Consider the following 10,745-nt stretch of genomic DNA (forward strand, 5'->3'; position numbering starts at 1 on the left):
CATGAGTAGGCACTCTTGTATATTTCTACTAGGAAAAAAAAAAAAAAAAAAAAAAAACCTAGCCAGATGGCAAGGGCCTATAATCCCAGCGGTTTCTGAGACTGAGACAGTGAAATGCCCACAGCCCAAGTCTGAGGTTGCAGTGAGCTATGACACCATTGCCCTCTGCTCAGGGGCCTAGGGTGGGATTCTGTCTCAACAACAACAAAAAAAACAAAGAAATAAAAATAAAAAATAAGCAAGGAAATTTTTTTTAAAAAAAGGCATTTTAAGGAACTCTTTGTTAAATCACTAATCACCAAGCTGAGGCAAGACAAGCTAATCGAAGACAGACTTCAATGGCCAAACACACAAAAATACAAGCTTCACAAAACTATTTCAGAAAAGTCACTAAAAGGATAAACAATTACAATAAGTAGCAACAATCCTGAGGAGATGGGAAAATCAAATTTCCTGAGTTTGCACTACATAATGTTCAAAATGCCATCCTCTCATCAGATAATTCCCTCTAAAAAATATCACTTTTTTTCTTTTTGGGGGAGACTGAGTCTCACTCAGTGGCCCTGGAAGAGTGCTATGGGGTCATCATAGCTCACAGCAACCTTGAACTCCTGGCCTCAAGCAATACTCCTGCTTCAGTTTTTCTATTTTCAGTACAGAAGAGGTCTCTTGCTCAGGCTGTCTCCAACTCATGAGCTCAAGCAATCCACCCATCTCAGCCTCCCAGAGTGCTACGATTATAGGCGTTAGCCATCACATCCAGCCAAAAATACAATTTTCAACAAAAATTATGTTGAGGCTCAGTGCCTGTAGCTCAAGCAGCTAGAGCGCCAGCCACATACACCAGAGCAGGAAGGTTGGAATCCAACCCCGGGCCTGCTGAACAACAATGACAACTACAATAAAAAATAAAAATAGCCAGGCATTGTGGTGGGCACCTGTAGTCCCAGCTACTTAAGAGACTGAGGCAAGAGAATAGGTTAAGCCAAAGAATTTGAGGTTGCTATGAGCTGTGATGTCACGGCACTCTAACCAGGGTGACAGCTTGAGACTCTGTCTCAAAAAAATAAAACAAGAAAAAATTATGTTGAAAGGCTGAGGGCGGTGGCTCACATCTGTAATTCTAGCACTTGGGAGGCCAAGGTGGGTGGATTGCCTGAGCTTACAGGTTTGAGACCAGCATGAACCAGAGCAAGACCTCATCTCAAAAAGTAACCAGGTGTTGTGGTGGGTGCCTGTCATCCCAACTATGAGGGAGGCAAGAGAATCACTTGAGCCCAAGGGTCTGAAGTTGCTGTGAGGTATGATGCCATAGCACTCTATACCCAAGGCAACAAAGTGAGGCTCTGTCTCCAAACAAACAAAAATTATGCTGAAAAACTTAAGAGATATATAGGAGAAAAAGAAGTTAAAAGAAACCGTCCTCAAAGGAACCCAGACATCAAACTTACTGGACAAAGACTTTAAATATGCTCCAAGACTTTAAACAGACAACACCCATGTATAAAGAGTTAAAGGAAGGTCAGGTGTACTGGCTCACACCTGTAGTCCCAGGACTTCTGGGAGGCCAAGGTGGGAGATCGCTTGAGGCAGGAGTTTCAGAGCAGCCTGGGCAACATAGCCACCTCATCTCTACAAAAAATAAGTATTAGTTAGGCACGGTACCTTGCACCTACAGTCCCAGTTACCTGAAAGACTTTGACTGCTTAAACCCAAGAGTTGGGGGCTACAGTGAGCTCTGATGGCACCACTGCACTCCGGCCTGGGTGACGGAGTTAGACACCTCTCAAAAAAAAGAAAAAAAGCTCAGGAGGCTGAGGCAAGAGAATCACCTAAGCCCAAGAGCTGGAGTTTGCTGTGAACTGTGATGTCACGGAACCCTACTGAGGGTGACAAAGTGAGACTGTCTCTAAAAAAAAAAAAAAAGAAAAGAAAAAAGTCCTTAAGGACACTAAAGCCGGCTCAGCGCCTGTGGCTTAAGTGGCTAAGGCACCAGCCACATACTCCTAAGGTGGTAGATTCGAATCCAGCCTGGGCCCGCCAAACAACAACGGCTGCAACCAAAAAATAGCCGGGCATTGTGGCAGGCGCCTGTGGTCCCAGCTGCTTGGGAGGCTGAGGCAGGAGACTCACTTGAGCCCAGGAGTTGGAGCACTCTACCCAGGGTGACAGCTTGAGGCTCTGTCTCAAAAAAAAAAAAAAATAATAAAAACACTAAAGCCAATGTGATGAGAAAAGTGGGAATTCAGAGAGCAAAATGGAACTTTTAAACATTGAAGCTGCTTTGTTCTGAGGATTTTTGTCCATTGGGCTTGAGTTGCCTCTACTTCACAGGGGTGAAAGGCATAGAGGTAAAGGTGAGAAATCTAGTAGATTCTTCTCACTCTAAGCTATGACTTCAAACAGCCATATGCTTGAGGGTAAGGGGAAACCAAAAGCAACCTCCACTGCCCAAGTTGAGATAGCACAAACAAATCAAGAGAAAAAGGTGGGAGGGAGGCTCAGCAACTATAGCACAATACTGCACCAGCCACATACAGTGAGGCTTGGCGGATTCATACCCAGCCCAGGCCAGCTAAACAACAATGACAACTGCAACAAAAAATAGCCAGGCATTGTGGTGGACACCTGTAGTCTGAGCTACTTGGAAGGCTGAGGCAAGAGAACTGCTTAAGCCCAAGAGTTTGAGGTTGCTGTGATGCCGCGGCACTCCACCAAGGGCAACATAGTGAGACCGTCTCAAAAAAAAAAAAAAAAAAAAAAGGGTGGGAGGGGATGCTGAGACAGAGTTTCATCACCCAGGTGGTCAAAAACATCCTAAATCATGAACTGAGTATGAGATGATTTTGAATGGTAGTGTCTGAATGATACTGCCTAGTATAAACAAATGTAACACAGGCTGAGCACAGTGGCTCACGCCTGTAATCCTAACATTGTGGGAGGTCAAGGGGGGTACACTGCCTGAGCTCAGGAGTTCAAGAACAGCCTAAGCAAGAGTGAGACCTCATCTCTACTAAAAATAAAGAAACTAGCTTGGCATTTCAACAGGAGACTGTAGTCCCAACTACACAGGAGGCTAAGGCAAGGAGATTGCTTGACCCCAAGAGTTTGAGGTTGCTATGCTATGAGCTATGATGAACGACACTCTACCCTGGGTGATAGACTGAGAGTCTGTCTCAAAAACCAAAACAAACACACAAAAAAAGTAAAGCTTCTTGGAAAGGAGGCATTTTTACCCTAATCCTTAGGGATGTTCACAAGCAATTTCTCAAGGCAATGAACAGTAATAAAGGTAACAAAACCCAGAGGAAAAAAACAAGACACAAGGAGCAAGAAGTAGCACAATCATTTAAAAAAAAAAGAAAAATAAAAAGGCTCAGTGCCTGTGCTCAGTGGTTAGGGTGCTGGCCACATAACACCAGGGTTGGCAAGTTAGAACCTGCCCAGGCCTGCTAAAAAACAAAAACTACAATAACAACAAATAGCTGGGCATTGTGGCAGGAGCCTGTAGTCCCAGCAACTTGGAAGGCTAAGGCAAGGGAATTGCTTAAGCGTAGGAGTTTGCGGTTGCTGTGAGCTGTGACGCCACAGCACTCTACCAAGGGCAACATAGTGAGAATCTGTCTCAAAAAATAATAATAAAAAGTAAAAATAGGGTGGCACCTGTGGCTTAGTGGGTAGGGTACCGGCCCCATATAATGAGGGTGGCAGGTTCAACCCAGCCCCAGCCAAACTGCAACAAAAAATAGCTGGGCGTTGTGGCAGGTGCCTGTAGTCCCAGCTACTCAGGAGGCTGGGGCAAGAGAATTGCCTAAGCCCAGGAATTGGAGGTTGCTGTGAGCTGTGTGACATCACAGCACTCTAACAAGGGCGATAAAGACTCTGTCTCTGCAAAGAATAAATAAATAAAAAGTAAAAATAGGGCGGCGCCTGTGACTCAGCGAGTAGTGTGCCAGTCCCATATACTGAGGGTGGTGGGTTCGAACCCAGCTCTGGCCAAAACTGCAACAACAAAAAAATAAAAATAATTTAAAAAAAAAAGTAAAAGGCTCGGCGCCTATAGCTCAACCGGCTAAGGCGCCAGCCACGTACACCTAAGGTGGCGGGTTCGAATCCCCAGCCCGGACCCGCCAAAAAACAACAATGACGGCTGCAACCAAAAAATAGCCGGGCGGGCGCCTGTGGTCCCAGCTACTTGGGAGGCGGAGGCAGGAGACTCGCTTGAGCCCAGGAGTTGGAGGTTGCTGTGAGCTGTAATGCCACGGCACTCTACCCAAGGGGGACAGCTTGAGGCTCTGTCTCAAAAAAAAAAAAAAAAAAAGTAAAAATAAACAGCAAGAGGATCCCTTGAGCCCAAGAGTTCAAGGTTGCTGTGAGCTGTGATGATGCCACAGTACTCCATCCAGTGTGATAGAGACTCTGTGTCATTCACTCATTCATAAATAAACAAATAACAGAACATTCAGAATGCTTTTCCTTCTCCAGTATACCTAATCTGCTGCTATCCAAGGCAAGACTTTTAGAATAATTTGATTAGCCAGACAAGGGAAAATTTTACTGGCCAGGCACAGTGGCTAACACCTATAATTCCAGCTCTCTGGGAGTCCAAGAGTTCAAGGATGCTGTGAGCTAAGACAGCCCATGCAACAGAATGAGAGACCCTGTTTCTAAAAAATACAAAATAAAAATAAAAACGAAAAAATTTTACTTACCCACTTCCTCCTTCAGGGATCTTCTAGGTTTTGTGGAAATTATTTAGCACTGTTAGATTCATGCTATCAGGTTTTAGCTTAACAGAACATATCATTTAAAATAATTTTTTAATAGAATACTTAACAACTCACATTATTATCTACTTATGTTTGACTAGAATCATTGCTCACCCTTTTCTTCTACCCATCATCTTCCCCTTCCCCTACCTTAACACCTTTGTTTTGGTTTAATTTTCATTTATGTAAAATATTCCTTTATGCGGGGGGAAGTGGCTCACACCTGTAATCCTAGCACTCGGAGAGGCCAAGGTGGGTGGATTGCTTGAGCTCATGAATCTGAGACCCGCCTGAGCAACAGTGAGACCCTGTCTTTACTAAAAATAGAAAAAGCTGAGACAAGAGGATCGCTTGAGCCCAAGAGTTGGAGGTTGCTATGAGCTATGATACCACAGCACTCTCTCCAGGAAGACAGCTTGAAACGGTCTCAAAAAAAAAAAAAATTTTTTTTTTAATGTTTAACCTCATAAATTTCATAAGATTTCAGTTAGGTAAGAATAATTTTTTTCTGGCTCAGCACCCATATCACAATAGTTACAGAGCCAGCCACATAAACTGAGGGTGGCAGGTACGAACCTGGCCTGGGCCAAAAAACAACTGCAACAACACAAAAATAGCTGGGCCTTGTGGCGGGCACCTGTGGTCCCAGCTACTTGGGAGGCAGCAGTAAGAGAATCACTTAAGCCCAAGAGTTGGAGGTTGCTATGAGCTGTGACGCCACACGGCAGTCTACCAAGGGTGACATAGTGAGACTCTGTCTCAAAAAAACAAAAAAGATAAAGAATTAATTTTTTTCCTACTAAATATGTTCAGTGTTTAGTAGGAAATAGGTTTGCTGCCTGGAAGTTAGCAAACATATTCAACCTACACACTCACATCTTTAGAAAATTTTATTTTTTCCCTCCTGAAATGCCTCTTAGAGATATTAGTTTCAAACAGTGTCCTTTTATACTGTTTATAGAATTTTAAAATACAAAAATTTCTTAGGTTTTACAATCTTTCTCCCTTAGTTTTATCTCTTAAGAATTCTCATTAAAGGGCCAAGCAAGGTCACTCACACCTATAATCCTGGCACTGTTAGAAGTCAACGTGGGTGGATTGCCTGAGTTCACAGGTTCAAGACCAGCCTGAGCCAGAGCGAGACCCTATCTCTAAAAATAATGGGGCATAGGGGGCAGATGCCTGTAGTCCTAGCTACTTACTTGGGAGGATACGCAAAGAGAATCACTTAAACACAAGAGTTTGAGGTTGCTTTGAGGTGTGATGCCAAGGCACTCTACTGAGGGCACAAAGTGAGACTCTTGTCTCAAAAAAAAAAAATTCTCATTAAAAAAGGCTGGACTGGCTTGGCATCTGTAGCTCAGTGGCTAGGGCACCAGCCACATACACCGGAGCTAGTGGGTTCAAATCCAGCCCTGGTCAAAAACTGCAATAAATAAATAAAAATTTAAAAAATAAAATAATAATAATAAAAAAAAATAGCCAGGCGGCTCAGCACCTGTGGCTCAAGTGGCTAAGGTGCCAGCCACGTACACCTAAGGTGGCGGGTTCAAATCCAGCCCAGGCCCGCCAAACAACAATGATGGCTGCAACCAAAAAATAGCCAGACGTTGTGGCGGGCGCCTGTGGTCCCAGCTACTTGGGAGGCTGAGGCAGGAGACTTGCTTGAACCCAGGAATTGGAGGTTGCTGTGAGCTATGATGCCATAGCACTCTACCCAGGGAGATAGCTTGAGGCTCTGTCTCAAAAAAAAGATAAAACTGGAGCACCACACTCACGTCATGAAGGAAAAAACCTGAATAAGGTAGGGAGAAAAAACCTGAATAAGGTACGGAGTACATATTCAAAGAAAAGCCTGCTATAAAAATTACTCTGTCCGAAAAGGGCTGGAAATTACCTACCTCAATTTGAGCTCTTAAGGAATAATATGCATCATTTACCATTTAACCTTTACAGCGGATTCCCATTTCCCTTTTTTTTTTTTCTTTTTTGAGGCAGAGCCTCAAGTTGTCACCCTGTGTAGAGTGCTGTAGCATCACAGCTCACAGCAACCTCAAACTCCTTGGGCTTAAATCATCTTCTTGTCTCTGCCTCCAGAGTAGCTGGACTACAGGGACCCGCCACACCCACCAGCTATTTTTTAGATCGGGTTCTGGCTCTTGCTTGGGCTGGTCTCCAACCAGTGAGCTCAGACAATCCACCCTCCTCTGCCTCCGCCTCCTAGGGTGCTGTGATTACAGGCGTCAGCCACCGTGCCCAGCCAGCGAGAAGTAGTTTTTGTTCAAGTTCACAATTAACAAGCAGTATAAACAGACTAATCTGCCCCAAACATTCTTTTTTTCACAAATTGTAAACAAAATCACAAAATAGTAAATACTGGAGTCCCATTAAAATCCTTACAGAGGGCGGCGCCTGTGGCTCAGTGTGTAAGGCGCTGGCCCCATATACGGAGGATGGCGGGTTCAAACCCGGCCCTGGCCAAACCTCAACAAAAAATAACCGGGCATTGTGGCGAGCGCCTGCAGTCCCAGCTACTCGGGAGGCTGAGGCAAGAGAATCACCTAAGCTCAAGAGCTGGAGGTTGCTGTGAGCAGTGTGACGCTGCCGCGGCACTCCACTGGGGGCGAGAAAGTGAGACTGTCTCAAAAAAAAAGAAAAAAAATCCTTACAGAGAACATTTTCCTATTTGGAAACATAACCTACAGTGGATGAAATATCAAAGATTACTTAATGAAAATGCAAACCTACATCTGATCAACTGTTCTAATGAAATTTGTGGAAAACAATGTCATCGCATTACAAGACAGGATTAGCCAGCATATGCAAATGAAAATTTGCTTTCTGTTGAAATAAATGTCAAAGGCTGTCGGCTATGACAGACCTTCTGCCAAGACAAACTGGAAGCCATATAAATAAATCCTTTCTAGAGTTAGAGGTTTTTAATGATGTGATGGGGTTGCTAAATCAGGGAAAGCAAGACAACAAAAGGAAGCAGATAAAGCCCTTTTTAAGAGACACTAGAAAATATCACTACTGGCCGCTGCAACAAATATTTCGAGGACATAACTCACCACAAGCTTTATTTACTAATATTGTTTGGGGGGATAATGGGGATGCAGGGGAGTAAGCACAGAACATTATTAGAGGTAAGAGAATCAGAGTCAAAGAACATAAATTGGATGGGATCTTAAAGTTCATCTAATTCAAAGCCAACCTGGAGAATTCACAGGACCCAAAAGGTTTCTCCTATCCGGAGCATAGGCTACCACATGACCAAAAATACGGTATAGAGAAGGCGAAGAAATGGGAGAAAAAAGATCAGAAAAGTACAGGCCCATTGACGATTACAGAGAGTTCCCACCACGCCAGTCCCTCCGCCCTTTCTCTCCCGCAACCCCCCGACTCGGCAGCAGCGCGCACGCGCAGCAAGCAGGGGCTGCGCGTGGCGACGCGCAGGCGTGAAGGGGATAGAAACAATGAGCTTTGTTGCCGAGGTGGTAGCTGGGGGCAGGGGAAAGGATACGGGCGGAGGGAGAAAGGACTAGGGGAATTGGGAACGCGAGAAAGCGCTATCCCGGCAACCCGCGCGCGCCACCGAGTACCCGGATAGATGGCTGCGAGATCCAAATCATAAATAATAATGACAATGAGAAAAAAAACGACGGCCATTTCTCAGACAAGAAAGAGAGGAAGTCGGCCCAAACTCATCCCTCAGACTTAGTGGAAAAAGGCAACAAACAAGGGAAGCCATAAAAGGCTCGGTGGACAACAATCCGAGGAACCCATAAGGCCCCTCAGCTGTCGCCGAGGTGCTCTTTCTCGATCACCGGGGCCGGCGCAACCCTGTCGCCGCTCTGCCCGAGGGGCTCCCTCACCCAGTGCACGGCAGCGGGGACGGCAGCCAACGAATCCTATCTGCCTCCGCGGATCTCCACAGGCAGCGCCGCTTCCCCGCTCGACGTGCGCTTCGCCCGCCGCCTCCCTTCTCCAGTCCAAATAAACACCCCAGCCCGGAAGTGACTTCACTTCCGCCGCCTCCAGCCCCGCCCTCTGGTTCCATCAGCGCTACCCATCGAGGCCACTAGAGAGCGCGCGAGAGAACGCGAGACTCTGAAGAGTTAGTCTCCTGGGCTGCGTACGTGTGCATGCGCAAAGGCCTTACCTGCGCTTCGCGGTAGAACGCCGGTTGTACCGGGAGTCCTCTGTCATGTTTTCTCACCGAGGCAAGAGTGAGGACACGCCACTGTTCCCACACACGCCCAAACGTCAAAAATGATTGGACACAGTGAGTGGGGGAGCTAGATACTGAAGAATATCCTGAGATAGTGAACAGACACAGACTCCTACAGACCTTAAACGCACACAGACATCAAAGAGGAACGTTTTAAGGGCATAACCACTCGCACGCCCAGACCCAGACAGACTACACAGTAAAAGCGATACACGATGTCATACTAACAGAGACAGAGTCACATCAAGATCCTGACACGTAATCATAATAAACAGACATTCACTGAGGCTTAATAACTGATGCGCAAGCACCTGCATTCTGAAATGTGCAGGCAAACGAACACTTTTTGAAGATAGATCTTGGCGTACAAACGAAAAATACAAATGGTTCTTGAGATGTTTAGGGTTAGAATCTGGGTGAGAGTCCTAAAAGAAAGGAGGCCAGTCCAGGGGTTGGAAAGACTTTATTAGAAGAGTGAAAGAAGAGTCAGACTAGAAGTCAGCTCCTAGCTCACAGTTTCAAGGGATTTTTAGGCTGGATCTGCGCCAGCCACATACACCAGAGCGGGAGGGTTCGAATCCAGCCTGGGCCTGCCAAACAACAATGACAACTGAAACAAAAAATAGCCAGGCTTTATGGCGGGCACCTGTAGTCCCAGGTACTTGGGAGGCTGAGGCAGGAGAATCGCTTGGCTGGAGAGTTTGAGGTTGCAGTGAGCTGTGACGCCACAGCACTCTACCGAGGGCAACATAGTGAGACTGTCTCAAAAAAACGAAAAACAAACCCACAACAAAAAAGGCCGGATGTGGTGGTTCACCTCTCTAATCCCAACACTCTGGGAGGGAGAGGCAGGTGGATCACTTGAGCTCATGAGTTCGAGACCTGCGTGAGCAAAAAGCGAGACCTCGTCTCTAATAAAAATAGAAAAACTGAGACAAGAGGATCTATTGAGCCCAAGAGTTGGAGGAAGCTGTGAGCTATGATGCCACAGCACTCTACCAAAGGCAACAGCTTAAAACTCTGTCTCAAAAAAAGAAAAGACTTTTATTGGTGTAGTTGGAATTCGGGTGGAAGTTGTGAGAAGGGAAATCATCTATTTTTCTGTAGACTGAATGATATTGTGTCAGGGACTAACCTTATAATTACTTCCTTGCAATAAAAAACAAACAAACAAAGAATTACTTCCTTGCCCAAAGTGTTGATCTTGCACTAGGGTTTTTTGTTTTTTTTTTTAAGAGACAGAGTCTCACTTTGTCTCCTTGGGTACTGGGTAGACTGCCGTGGCATCACAGCTCACAGCGACCTCCAGCTCTTGGGCTTAGGCCTCAGCCTCCAGAGTAGCTGGGAATACCGGTGCCCACCACAACGCCTGGATATTTTTTGTTGTTGTTGTTGTTGTAATTTGGCCGGGGCGGGGTTCGAACCTGCGACCCTCAGTATATGGGGCCAATACCCTACTCACTGAGCCACAGGCACCACCCTTGCACCAGGGTTTTATCTCTAGTGTCAGCCAGGACCAGGGCAGGACATTGCTTGTTCTGATGTTCCCCAGGCCTTAAAGTATCTCAGGAGTGTGGAGAGGGGGTTGCTATAACCATACCATTTGGTCTCTGACCTGCTATCTATCACTAGCTGTCCTCCCAAGATGGCTGTATTCTATGTCAGGGTCATGAGGATATCTTTCCCACAATTCCCAGGCTATCTGTGGAAACTTCTTCATAGGTAAAAGGGGAAATACACTCTCT

The 10,745-nt window shown here is 45.7% G+C and overlaps 1 protein-coding gene across 1 annotated transcript in view; it reads right to left on the bottom strand.

The window, feature by feature from the left end:
* PAIP2 (poly(A) binding protein interacting protein 2) overlaps positions 1–8,799 on the bottom strand; it is a 26,168-nt gene extending 17,369 nt beyond the window's left edge. The window contains exon 1 of the mRNA XM_023514639.1: positions 8,645–8,799. The gene's annotated coding sequence lies outside the window, so the exon portion shown is untranslated. The remainder of the gene's footprint in view (positions 1–8,644) is intronic.
* Positions 8,800–10,745: the final 1,946 nt, after the last annotated feature.

Source organism: Otolemur garnettii, unplaced genomic scaffold (genome assembly GCF_000181295.1).
Source record: "Otolemur garnettii isolate 467f Iridium unplaced genomic scaffold, OtoGar3 scaffold00003, whole genome shotgun sequence".
NCBI classification, from domain to species: domain Eukaryota; kingdom Metazoa; phylum Chordata; class Mammalia; order Primates; family Galagidae; genus Otolemur; species Otolemur garnettii.